Raw genomic sequence first — 15020 nt, 5'->3', positions numbered from 1 at the left:
TCTGCGTTAGCCATCAAAACCAGTGTTAGAGGGTCCTAACGCTGGTTTTGGCCGCCCGCTGGTATTTAGAGTCAGTCAGGAAAGGGTCTAACGCTCACTTTCCAGCCGCGACTTTTCCATACCGCAGATCCCCCTACGCCAATTGCGTATCCTATCTTTTCAATGGGATCTTTCTAACGCTGGTATTTAGAGTCTTGGCTGAAGTGAGCATTAGAAATCTAACGACAAGACTCCAGCTGCAGAGAAAAGCCAGGAGTTAAGAGCTTTCTGGGCTAACGCCGGTTCATAAAGCTCTTAACTACTGTGCTCTAAAGTACACTAACACCCATAAACTACCTATGTACCCCTAAACCGAGGTCCCCCCACATCGCCGCCACTCTATTAATTTTTTTTAACCCCTAATCTGCCGACCGCACACCGCCGCCACCTACATTATCCCTATGTACCCCTAATCTGCTGCCCCTAACACCGCCGACACCTACATAATATTTATTACCCCCTAATCTGCCCCCCCCCCAACGTCGCCGCTACCTACCTACAATTATTAACCCCTAATCTACCGACCGGACCTCACCGCTACTATAATAAATGTATTAACCCCTAAAGCTAAGTCTAACCCTAACACTAACACCCCCCTAAGTTAAATAAAATATTTATCTAACGAAATAAAATAAATCTTATTAAATAAATTATTCCTATTTAAAGCTAAATACTTACCTGTAAAATAAACCCTAATATAGCTACAATATAAATAATAATTATATTGTAGCTATTTTAGGATTAATATTTATTTTACAGGCAACTTTGTATTTATTTTAACTAGGTACAATAGCTATTAAATAGTTATTTACTATTTAATAGCTACCTAGTTAAAATAATAACAAAATTACCAGTAAAATAAATCCTAACAGAAGTCACAATTAAACCTAACAGTACACTATCAATAAATTAAATACAAATACCTACAAATAAATACACTAACTAAAGTACAAAAAATAAAAAAAGAACTAAGTTACAAAAAATAAAAAAATAATTTACAAACATTATAAAAATTAGAAATGAGAGTGAACCAGGCGCCAACTAACGGAGGCTAGGTGAGGTAGGTCAAATTACAATAATTTATTACACACAATATGTAGAAACAATAAACAATAAAATCACTAAACAATAAAATCATGGATCCATGACGATATAAAAACAATATTCATACAAAAATAGTAGTATAAAAGCAATATTCATACACAAACGATAGAGCAATAAATGTTAAAAAACTATAATTTGTAGAAAATACTTGCAATACAATAGTGGCAGATGTTGATTAAATAAAAAAACTTAAATTCGCAGTGATCTGGAATAAATGTCTATTGAAGGCCGGTGGGCTTGATTCAGTACTGGAAGATTACAATCCTAATAATGTGTCCAATTAATGTTGTATCCCAAAAAATATATGTGAAATATGTGTCCAAAAAATTATGTGAGTATTGATAAAGGCCTAGCAGGGCCGAAACGCGTAGACCAGCATTGGTAAGCCTGATTTCATTAAAGTCCACTACTGTTTAATTTATCACACATTGGATTTATTTTTCTTTCCACAGGATATTTATTTTGTGTACCTTGTTGGTGAATAAATTCCCTATATCAAGGAGACTACTGGTCTCAACACTTTCCCCCATTGGATAAGATTTATTGGACATATTGAATATATTTTTTGCTTTTTCTTTTGAATTTGACTTTATGTTTTCGTTTTTCACACATCGTTGTTAAAAGATTGTGTATTGACTTTTTTGAATTTTTTGGATTTTTTATTTTTTGTTGTTTACCTTTATCACAAAGTGCACGTTGGATTCCATTGCTTTTTATATATTTTGCACATCATTTTTGGACACATATTTCACATATATTTTTTGGGATACAACATTAATTGGACACATTATTAGGATTGTAATCTTCCAGTACTGAATCAAGCCCACCGGCCTTCAATAGACATTTATTCCAGATCACTGCGAATTGAAGAGTTTTTTTATTTAATCAACATCTGCCACTATTGTATTGCAAGTATTTTCTACAAATTATAGTTTTTTAAAATGTATTGCTCTATCGTTTGTGTATGAATATTGCTTCTATACTACTATTTTTGTATGAATATTGTTTTTATATCGTCATGTATCCATGATTTTATTGTTTAGTGATTTTATTGTTTATTGTTTCTACATATTGTGTGTAATAAATTATTGTAATTTGACCTACCTCACCTAGCCTCCGTTAGTTGGCGCCTGGTTCACTCTCATTTCTAATATTGTATTACACTGGTGATAGCTAGGGATCACCATTCCAGGCATATAGGTGTTCCCTGGCGCTTAAGTAATTATTCTAAACATTATAAAAATATTACCACAATTTTAAGCAAATTACACCTACTCTAAGCCCCCTAATAAAATAACAAAGCCCCCCAAAAATAAAAAAATGCCCTACCCTATTCTACAATAAAAAATTGTAAAGCTCTTTTACCTTACCAGCACTTAAAAGGGCCTTTTGCGGGGCATGCCCCAAAGAATTCTGCTCTTTTGCCTTTAAAAAAAAACATACAATACCCCCCAACATTACAACCCACCACCCACATACCCCTAATCTAACCCAAACCCCCCTTAAATAAACCTAACACTAAGCCTCTGAAGATCTCCCTACCTTGTCTTTACCACGCCGGGTATCACCGATCCGTCCAGAAGAGGGTCTGAAGTCTTCATCCAATCCGGGCGATGTCTTCATCCAAGCGGGGGCTGAAGAGGTCCATCATCCGGCTGAAGTCTTCATCCAAGCGGGAGCTGAAGAGGTCCATCATCCGGCTGAAGTCTTCATCCAAGCGGGGGCTGAAGAGGTCCATCATCCGGCTGAAGTCTTCTATCAAGCGGCATCTTCAATCTTTTTTCTTCCGGCTCCATCTTCATCCCGCCGACGCGGAACATCCTTCCTCCACGACGAATTCCCGACGAATGAAGGTTCCTTTAAGGGACGTCATCCAAGATGGCGTCCCTCGAATTCCTATTGGCTGATAGGATTCTATCAGCCAATCGGAATTAAGGTAGGAAAATTCTGATTGGCTGATTGAATCAGCCAATCAGATTCAAGTTCAATCCGATTGGCTGATCCAATCAGCCAATCAGATTGAGCTCGCATTCTATTGGCTGTTCCGATCAGCCAATAGAATGCGAGCTCAATCTGATTGGCTGATCCAATCAGCCAATCGGATTGAACTTGAATCTGATTGGCTGATTCAATCAGCCAATCAGAATTTTCCTACCCTAATTCCGATTGGCTGATAGAGTCCTATCAGCCAATCGGAATTCGAGGGACACCATCTTGGATGACGTCCCTTAAAGGAACCTTCATTCGTCGGGAGTTCGTCGTGGAGGAAGGATGTTCTGCGTCGGCGGGATGAAGATGGAGCCGGAAGAAAGAAGATTGAAGATGCCGCTTGATAGAAGACTTCAGCCGGATGATGGACCTCTTCAGCCCCCGCTTGGATGAAGACTTCAGCCGGATGATGGACCTCTTCAGCCCCCGCTTGGATGAAGACATCGCCCGGATTGGATGAAGACTTCGGACCCTCTTCTGGACAGATTGGTGATACCCGGCGTGGTGAAGACAAGGTAGGGAGATCTTCAGGGGCTTAGTGTTAGGTTTAATTAAGGGGGGTTTGGGTTAGATTAGGGGTATGTGGGTTGTAATGTTGGGGGGGGTATTGTATGTTTTTTTTTACAGGCAAAAGAGCAGAATTCTTTGGGGCATGCCCCGCAAAAAGCCCTTTTAAAGGGACAGTCTAGGCCAAAATAAACTTTCATGATTCAGATAGAGCATGTAATTTTCCAATTTACTTTTATCACCAATTTTGCTTTGTTCTCTTGGTATTCTTAGTTGAAAGCTTAACCTAGGAGGTTCATATGCTAATTTCTTAGACCTTGAAGCCCACCTCTTTCAGATTGCATTTTAACAGTTTTTCACCACTAGAGGGTGTTAGTTCACGTATTTTATATAGATAACACTGTGCTCGTGCACAAGAAGTTATCTGGGAGCAGGCACTGATTGGCTAGACTGCAAGTCTGTCAAAAGAACTGAAAAAGGGGCAGTTTGCAGAGGCTTAGATACAAGATAATCACAGAGGTTAAAAGTATATTATTATAACTGTGTTGGTTATGCAAAACTGGGAAATGGGTAATAAAGGGATTATCTATCTTTTAAAACAATAAAAATTCTGGTGTAGACTGTCCCTTTAAGGGCAGGTAAGGTAAAAGAGCTTTACAATTTTTATTGTAGAATAGGATAGGGCATTTTTTTATTTTGGGGGGCTTTGTTATTTTTTTAGGGGGCTTAGAGTAGGTGTAATTAGTTTAAAATTCTTGTAATCTTTTTTTATTTTTTGTAATTTAGTGGGGTTTTTTTGTAATTTAGTGGGGTTTTTTTTGTAATTTAGTTTAGTTGATTTAATTGTAGAAAATTGTAGGTAGTTTATTTAATTCATTTATTGATAGTGTAGTGTTAGGTTTAATTGTAACTTAGGTTAGGATTTATTTTACAGGTAATTTGGTAATTATTTTAAATAGGTAGCTATTAAATAGTTATTAACTATTTAATAGCTATTGTACCTGGTTAAAATAAATACAAAGTTGCCTGTAAAATAAATATTAATCCTAAAATAGCTACAATATAATTATTCGTTATATTGTAGCTATATTAGGGTTTATTTTACAGGTAAGTATTTAGCTTTAAATAGGAATAATTTATTTAATAATATTTATTTTATCTCGTTAGATAAAAATTATATTTAACTTAGGGGGGTGTTAGGGTTAGACTTAGCTTTAGGGGTTAATACATTTATAATAGTAGCGGTGAGGTCCGGTCGGCAGATTAGGGGTTAATAATTGTAGGTAGGTAGTGGCAACGTTGGGGGGGGGGGCGGATTAGGGGTTAAGTGAGGATCGGAGGGTGTCACCGAGAGCGGTAAGACTCACAGGCGTCAAGTGAGGATCGGAGGGTGTCACCGAGAGCGGTAAGATTCCTTTTCATCACTTTCAAAGCCTTTATTATTTGCAATCTTTTGGTTGATGAATTATATATATCTCTGGCAGAAATAGAGGACTTATGAAAGGAAAGGACAATTAGCAGAGACTAATAACGGACATATTCTGTAGACAAGCAAACAACATTGCTAAGATTGTGGGACGATTAAAATAGAAATTACTGACAATACGAATGTTAGTCACTGTCACAGGATTCTTTATATAGCTTCATACCTAACACTACTTATATATATATTGATAGAAGTGTAATAGGTAAATTAACATGGCTACTAGCAATTTCTATTCATTACTAACTCTTGAGGAATTAGAGAGAAGCAGACCAACACTGAAGGACATATTTAATCCTGAAAATGAAATTAAAGAAATCTCAGAGGTCTTTCTACTAATGGAAAAAGCACTGATGAGTGAATATCAAACATGGTGGGATATAAAGTCCCTGGAAAAGTATGTTGATTTAAATATGATACCTAGGGGTCTGAGGCTAAAGAAAAGGCCTACTTTCCTAGTGGTTGATGATGCATTTCTCGCAGAATGGAATGATATACTCACAGAATGCTCTATAAGACTTATGAATCTAATCATTAAACATAAGGAAATTAAGTTGATAGAGGCAAGACAACATATACAAGACATACAAAAAGACCTAAATGAATTTGTGGGACATAAACAGTATGAGAAACTTGATAATCTACTTAAACAGACAGTGGACACTATGAAAAGAGACATTGATAAACTTAAGTTTCGGAAATTTACAAGGGACTCTGAGGATTACACCTATAATAGGGTCTATCTTAAGAATTCCCAGCAGAATAGGAGACACAGACGACAACGCAGACAGCACAAAGGGAGAGATCAAGAACCTCAAGAGTCAAATAGACAACAACAACAGCCTATATCAAATAAAAAACAAGTCACATTTTCTGATACTGACCCAGAGTCTAACGACGAAATAGAAGTACAAGACTTTGTGGACTTTATGACAAGTGGTCCCTCATCCGATGAGGCTGAATTAAATAATGAAATTGTTATTATGTATCCACCAGACCCACACCTCACTCAACCCTTACAGGCCAATACTAGTGGGGGCATACTCAAACATAAATCTAGACAGACTAGTAACAAAAACAGATATGTTAAAGCCATAAATAATGAAGAACAGTCTAGACAAGGGGCTAATATTGAGCAGCCGCAGGTTTTTCAAGAGGCCGTGGCCGGACAGGGAGGAGGGGGAGGAAGGGGGAGAGGAGGGACACACAGACCCCAAACATCTCAGAGAGGAGAACAACCACTAGCACAGAGAGAGGGATACACACTAAGGAGAGGGAAACAGAACAGATACAAGGTGTGAAAGTAATTAATCTATCTTCTGTCACTCTAGAAGAATCAGAACTAGAAGTTCTAGGATTAGGACTTAACTTTGTGCCTTCAGTAGATTTCGATGTGTTTGAAACATTGTTAGATGTAAACAAGCTGGTACGTAAGCTTACATTAAAAAAGTTTTTCAATGCAGAAAATATCGAACAAGGGGGTGTACCACTACAGAATATTGCTGAGAGATTGGTGGAGAATGATCATTTTCAGGTGAATGATGCTGTAGATTTCATAACATTATATCAGTTAGAAAGAGATAGCAATACATCAGAGGTAATCAAAGGCTCACATACAGGATATAGACCAAAGTCAGATTTCTACCCTACCCAGAAAAGGGGCAATATACTTGAACAATTTCATAAGAGAGTGGAAGAGGATTTAGTGAGATTAAAGTCACAAGAAACAAACCACAGAGAGAATCTAACATTGAAACAAAAAAGAGGCCTAAAGCTTTTAAAGCAGAGAGAGAGTCTAATAATAAAAAATTCGGATAAGGGAGGCTCCATTGTCGTCATGGACAGGAGCTTCTATGTTCAGGAAGCGTTAAGGCAACTTGAGGACAAGGAGGTATACCTCGTGTTAAGAGGGAACCCAGTCCAGACCTATCAAAGAGAAATGAGGGATCTACTGGACGACGGACTGGAATGTGGTGTAATAGATTCTGTCACCTTTGAGTATTTGATGGTGGAGGAACCGGTTACTCCGATCTTCCACCATCTACCAAAGGTGCATAAGTCCCTGGACAATGTTAGGGGACGCCCAATTGTGTCAGGTATAGGTTCACTGTTTGAAAACCTGTCCAATTGGATCGAATCTTTACTCCAGCCCGTCGTCTGGAGATTGCCATCATTTCTTAAAGATACCAAACACCTGTTAAATTTGACAGATAACTTTGTTTGGCAGCCTAACTATAGTTGGCTCACCATAGATGTGGTGGGCCTATATTCGGCAATACCCCACAAGGAAGGTCTAGAGGCTGTGAAATATATGCTGGATTGCTTTAGCGAATATGATGATAATCTCAAAAGCTTCATATTGCGTACACTTCTATTCCTATTGACACATAACTTTTTTGAGTTCAATGGATTGTTTTATCTGCAGAGACGTGGGACAGCTATGGGGGCAAAATTTGCCCCAGCTTTTGCCAACATATACATGGGTTGGTGGGAGCTGTCCCATGTCTATGCAGATAGCAATCCATTTAGGAGCTCAATTATAGCGTACAAGCGCTATATTGATGATCTCATAATGGTTTGGTCGGGTACAGAGGAAGAAAGTAGTTCATTTGTAGAACATCTGAATCACAATAGGGCAGGGCTACAATTTACGTATATCTTTGAAAACAAAAAGGTGTCATACTTAGATGTGGAATTAGAAGGAAGCATAGAAGATGGAACAGTAATATCGACCCTCTATACAAAACCTATTGCTGCCAATGCCCTTCTACATGCTAAGAGCTGTCATCCGCGCCATATGAATTATGGCGTGGCAAAGGGCCAGTTTATTAGGTTGAAACGAAATTGCTCAAGAGAATCTGATTACCAAGCAGAAAGTAAGATACTTTGGAAAAAGCTCAAAGCAAGGGGTTATCCAGAGGGGCCTTTACGCAAAGCGTATTTGGAGGTCCAGAGAATCCCAAGGGCAGACCTGCTGAGATCTAAAACACAAGAAAAAGATAGAGAGAAGAGTGAAATAACCTTTGTTACTAATTATACCAACCAATATAGACAAGTTTGTGACATAGTCAAGAGAAATTTACCGATTTTGAGGGCTGATGAAGCGCTAAAGGCCGTGATAGATAAGGGTTGCCGATTTGTTTCTAAAAGGAACCTAACATTAGGGAACATCATCTCACCTAGCGCTCTCAGAAAACCACTGAAAAAAAGCAGCTGGCTCAGCTGTAAAGGCCATTACAGATGTGGCTCACATGGCTGTACAGCCTGTAGTTACACTGGAACTGGTAAAGTTTTCCAGTCAAGCTACTCGCAACGGGTTTTTGATTGTAATTTCTGTACGAATTGTCGTTCAGAGTTTGCAATATATCTGATAACTTGTTCCTCTTGCCAGAAACAGTATGTAGGGTGTACGACGCGAGAAACAAGAGAACGTATACGTGAGCATCTCAACGATATAGAGAGAGGAAGAACAGCAACAGGGGCATCAAAGCATTTCATTCATGAACATGGCGGTAGTGCTAAAACATTCACCTGGATGATCATTGACATCATAAAGAATAAACCTAGGGGAGGTAGTAAAATCAAGGAACTCTACAAAAAGGAGGCATTTTGGATTTTCAAGCTATACACACGGATGCCAAATGGCATGAATATTGAAACGGATTTGATTAACCATTGGTAATCATATGCTTGCAAATTCAAAGCCTCCTTATCTGTTTATTTAGCTATCAAATAAGGCCCACTTATGTCTTAACATTGCTATACTTATAGATATCAGGATTAAGTTAATCTATTAAAAACATAGATACTAGAAAAGAAATAATTGCGGAGGCTTGTGATATGCTTTTCTTAAATAGGATAAGCTAACAAAACACATAAATCCTCATAAGATTGCAATAATGAAGTGATTCATAAGTGTTATTTATTTTAACATAACAACAACTATTTGATTTTGATTTTTAATGTGAGACACAGAGTATAAAGTTAGTTAAAATTATAGCAAAAGTGATCTGAAGTTGTAAAATAGGAATAAGATCTATTGGAAACTGCAAATATATATAGAGATTGTTTAGAAGAACAATAATCAGGGATGCAACTAAATATACTAGCTATAAAAAGCTAACAATAATATATAAGAGACAATGAAACTACTTTATTCATTTATTAGTGCATATACATTAATAAGAAGGTGTCACACATTTTTTATTATTATACAAACAAATATAGCTTACAAATTGAATGAATTGAATATGAGTACATTTAGTGAGTAAATACAACCTCAAGGGTTAATATTAGAAAGGAGGCATAGCACAGACTACCAATCAAATAAGAGAAAGTGGAATAAAACCACACAGCTGAGACTGACAAGGAGTGTCTATGAATAAGGCCAGTCAGGGCCGAAACATGTTAGACGTGTCTACTGTCTGTGCCATGTTATTTTGATTTTACAAGTCATGTTTTTAATTGGAAGAAATAAAGAAGAATTTTTTAGTTTTTAAGCCAGTTGCCATTTATCATTTCTTGGTTTGAGTTGCATTTACGGCATTGGAGAGTGCCGTTTTGGCCTGGCAATTTAAACTATTTCTATCATTCCCCATGGATGGAGGATTATCCCACAACAATCTGCTGAGGAACCGCCAGGACCGGTGACACCCAACCTGTAAAGCCTGTATAGCAACATACCCCGTTTTCAGAGAGGCGAGTGGAGATAACTGAAGCAACCCGACACCAGAGGCAGAGGCAAGTCACGTGACCGGAGGGTCGTGTGACGTCAGACGCCGAGACTGGTGCGAGGAAACGGAGTACAGCGGCATCATTCGATTGGAAACCGTACAGCTAGAGCAGGTGAGCTGCTTGAAAGTTTACAGACAAATCGCCAATTTTATCTGGAGCATTAAGGGGGGACACTGCATTGAAGAGGAATACTCACAGGCGTCAAGTGAGGATCGGAGGGTGTCACCGAGAGCGGTAAGATTCCTTTTCATCACTTTCAAAGCCTTTATTATTTGCAATCTTTTGGTTGATGAGTTAATAAATATAATATAGGGGTTGGCGGGGGTTAGGGGCAGCAGATTAGGGGTTCATAGGGATAACGTAGGTTGAAGCGGTGTACGGAGCGGCAGATTAGGGGTTGAAAATAATATGCAGGGGTCAGCGATAGCGAGGGCGGCAGATTAGGGGTTAATAAGTGTAAGGTTAGTGGTGTTTAGACTCGGGGTACATGTTAAGGTGTTAGGTGCAGACATAGGAAACAATGGGGCTGCGTTAGGAGCTGAACGCTGCTTTTTTGAAGGTGTTTTTTTCCAGCTCAAACTGCCCCATTGTTTCCTATGGGGGAATCGTGCACGAGCACGTTTTTGAAGCTGGCCGCGTCCGTAAGCACCGCTGGTATTGAGAGTTGCAGTGGCGGTAAATTATGCTATACGCTCCCTTTTTGGAGCCTAACGCAGCCCTTCTGTGAACTCTAAATACCAGCGGTATTTAAAAGGTGTGGGGGAAAAAATACACGCGTAGCTAACGCACCCCTTTGGCCGCAGAACTCTAAATCTAGCCGAAAGTTAATAGTTATTGTTGGGAGGTCAATCCTCCGTTTTTAGTGGATCTTCCTGTGTAAGCCGTGAGCATATTGTGTTGTATACCGGACTGAGGTCCCTTACCTTCCTTACGTTTGACTGGGAGTTACTGTAATAAGGATTCGATCCTTTCCCTGACACATACCTCTGTTTTTGTGTGCAGTAATCACCTGCTTACATTAATTTATGCGGATAATTGAACTGCTACAATAGTATTACTGTGGTTTGCTGGTACTCTCCTTTTTCCTTTGGTTGTTTATTATTTTTTAATCTAAGTTTTAAGAATATATACACTGTTAGTGTGTTACATTATAATTATACTAATAAATGTTAAGTTTTAATATACCAATCCCTCGTGGTAGTTTTCCTGCCTTATTTCACTATACTGTTATCATGGTATTAGATTCTCAGTGAGTGCTCTATGTCTGTCCACTTTTTCTCTCCTTTTTCATATATACTTAGTAATAGGACAGTGAGCACCCCCATCATCTATGATAGTAACTATGGTTTGTTGAAACCTACTCTGCCTTCCTATATCCTTATCTTACTCTAGGATATACTATTTGGCATACCTAATTTTGTCTTTGGGGTTATTATAGTTTTTCGCTACTCCCAAACATTTTAATTTAACAAACTTGTCTATGAATAAGGCCTGAAGGCCCGAAACGCGTAAGACAACCCACTGCCTACTGCTTCTTACTCTTAACCTTTTTGTATCCTGTGTTAATAAAGATTGGAATTTTATTCCTTGTGCTTTGAATGAGTCGCTGGTTTCTCAGATCTTGGATCCTCTTAGGGTTCAACAGCTAACATCCCCCTTTCCGTCCCACCTAATATCACCTTGTGGCCATTTTTCTCACACTAATTTTTATTTTTCATTTTTATTTGACTCATCCATATAACTTCAACCCCCTTTTTAAATGTGTCACTTTCTCTTTTTTGTGTTCCCTTTAATCACTTGCACATGTAGGTTCTAGATGATACTACAGACATGCACATTAAAAAGGCATTAAACACTTCAATATATTAATATAACTTGTTCATAGGCTTAGAAATCAGCCTATGGGGTAATATTTATCAAGCAGTGGATGCTGTTTATTCAGTGCGAGCCTTCTGGCTTGCTGGAAACAGGAGTTAAAGAAGCAGCGGTCTTAAGACGATCAGGATGATTGACACCCCCTGCTAGTGGCCGATTGGCGGCATTGCACAAGCATTTAACCAGAAATGCTTGTGCAATGTTAAATGCGTATGCTGTCGGTAATTAGCGATGCCGGGCGGACATGATTCGCTGCATCGAATCATGTCTTCCCGGCATTTGATAAATGTACCCCTATGAGCCTACCTAGGTTTAGCCTTCAACAAAGAATACCAAGAGAACAAAGCACATTTGATAAGAAAACTAAATTGGAAAGTTAAAATTGCAGTCTCTATCTGAATCATAAATGTTTAATTTGACTTTACTGTCCCTTTAAATTTATCTCATGTCCTTAAAATACAGAGAAATAATGTCCCAGGCTTTTCAAACCTGTCCTCAAACCTCCCCAGCAGGCCAGATTTTCAGGATTACCTTGGAAGAGAGCAGGTAAAATAACCATATTTACTAATCTGCTGATTATTTCACCTGTGCTCCAGTTCAGATATCCTCAAAATCTGCCCTGTTAGGGAGCTCTGAGGACAGATTTGAAAACCAGTGCTTTAAATCATTCTAGCATCTCATTACAAATGGATTCTAGATTCTGCCATGATTCTGTTCACTCATCTCTCTTCTATAGGAACTTGCTAAGTTACAGATCCTGAAGATGCCTTTTAGTTAAATGCCAGTAATTACAGTATGCATAATAAAAACACAATGCAATAGCACTTAGTCTGAGCTTCAAATTAGTAATAGATTTTTTTGTCTGACAAATTTCAAAGTCATGTCTATTTCCACTTTCACTGTATCATGTGACAGCCATCAGCCAATCACAAATGCATATAAGTATATTCTGTGAATTCTTGCACATGCTCAGTAGGTGTAAATATAAAAAGACTGTGCACATTTTGTTAAAGGAAGCAAATTGGAAAGTTGTTTAAAATTGCTGCTTTATCTGAATCATAAAAGTTTAATTTTACTTGAGTGTCCCTTTTAACGTTGCACAAAAAGCCAGATTTTATGAATCATATTCCATTATTATTTACCTTTACACATTTACAATGTAAGCTGCACCACGGCACACAGTAATCCAGGTTGTAATTCACCAGATGTACATTACGGGTTAAAGGCAAATTAAACTCCCAGTTTAGCTCCCTATAAAATATCATTGCTTATATTGAAACAATTTACAATGCATATTCATTGTTTTATTTTTCCTATAATTGGAATCTTAAAGTTTTATTATTCTGACACTCCTACATGCGTCAGTGATTGGTTAATCAGTATAGGAGCTCATTTAATTCCTATTCCTAATTTTACGCAGCAAAAGAGATAAGACAAAAAACACTGAAGAGGTGTTTTACGGGGCTGTATAAATAGTCTAAAAAACAATGATCATTTTGCTAGAAATTACAATTTTAAAGGGACATGAAACCCAAATGTATTCTATCATGATTCAGATAGAGAATACAATTATAAAAGACATTACAAATTACTTCTATTATCAAATTTGCTTTGTTCTATTGCTATTCTTTGTTGAAAAGATATCAAGATAGGTAGCATGCATGTGTCTGAAGCGCTACATGACAGGAAATAGTGCTGCCATCTAGTGCTCCTGCTAAGGTATAACATTGTTATAAAACTGCTGCCATCTAGTGCTCTTGCTAATGTATAACATTGTTATAAAACTGCTGCCATCTCGTGCTCTTGCTAATGTATAACATTATTATAAAACTGCTGCCATCTAGTGCTCTTGTTAATGTATAACATTATTATAAAACTGCTGGCATCTAGTGCTCTTGCTAATGTATAACATTGTTATAAAACTGCTGCCATCTAGTGCTCTTGCTAATGTATAACACTGTTACAAAACTGCTGGCATCTAGTGCTCTTGCTAATGTATAACATTGTTATAAAACTGCTGCCATCTAGTGCTCCTGCTAATGTATAACAATGTTATAAAACTGCTGCCATCTAGTGCTCTTGCTAATGTATAACATTGTTATAAAACTGCTGCCATCTAGTGCTCTTACTAATGTATAACATTGTTATAAAACTGCTACCATATAGTACTGCAGACACGTACACTTACCTTCCTGCTTTTCAACAATGGATAACAAGAAAACAAAGACAATTTGACAATAGAAGTAAATTAGAGAGTTGTTTAAAATTGTATGCTCTATATGAATCATGAAAAAAAAATTTGTGTTGTATGTCCCTTTAAATATTTGATGCATAAATAAAAATAATTTGGGCTAGATTATAAGTGGCTCGCTGAAGATAGCACCTGATCGTGCTAAGATTAGCGCAACTTGATATTACAAGTTCATGGTAAATCACATTATCCATTGTTAGCTTGGCTGAAATCTCTCTAGCGCACCCATTACTTTCAAAGGATATAGCAACCGTGCTAAATAGCGCTGATATTACAAGTTGAAAGTTATGAGTTACGCTTAAGAAAAAGCCAAACTTCCGTTGGAAGAATTAGCACGACCTGAGACCTGATGTAAAAAGTCTAAGGGGTAAAAACTAAACACAATAAAAAAATTAAATAAAGTATTGGACTCATATAAACACTTTAAAAAAAAATGTTTAAAGGAGATGGAAACCCCAACATTTTCTCTCCATGATTTGGACAGAACATACAATTTTAAACTTTTCCAATTTAATTCCATTATCAGATTTGCTTTATTCTCTTGTTATCCTTTGCTGAAGGAACAGCATTGCACTACTGGCAGGAAGCTGAACACATCTAGTTAGCCAATCACAAGATACAAATGTGTGCAGGCACCAATCAGCAGCAGCTCCCACTAGTGTAGGATATGTGTGTATTCTTTTTCAACAACGGATAGCAAGAGAACAAAGCACATTTGAAAATAGAAGTGAATTTAAAAGTGTCTTAAAATGACCTGCTCTATCTGAATCATGCAAGTTTAATTTTGACTTTCCTATCCCTTTAATATTGAATAAAGTATTTTAAATGGGTTAAAAGGGATATGGTATATGGCACTGGAAATGGCTATATATATATATTTCTAAATATGTGTATGTGTGTACATATACATGTCTATATATGTCCATATATGTGTATACATGTATAATTATTTGTTTATATCTGTAAATATGTACGTGCACTAGTGATGTCGCGAATAGCTTGTTTACGTCCGCCGCGGTGGGCGAACATATGCGATGT

This window comes from Bombina bombina, chromosome 7 (assembly GCF_027579735.1).
Source record: "Bombina bombina isolate aBomBom1 chromosome 7, aBomBom1.pri, whole genome shotgun sequence".
In the NCBI taxonomy this organism is placed as follows: Eukaryota; Metazoa; Chordata; class Amphibia; order Anura; family Bombinatoridae; genus Bombina; species Bombina bombina.
This window is presented reverse-complemented; position numbering follows the sequence as displayed.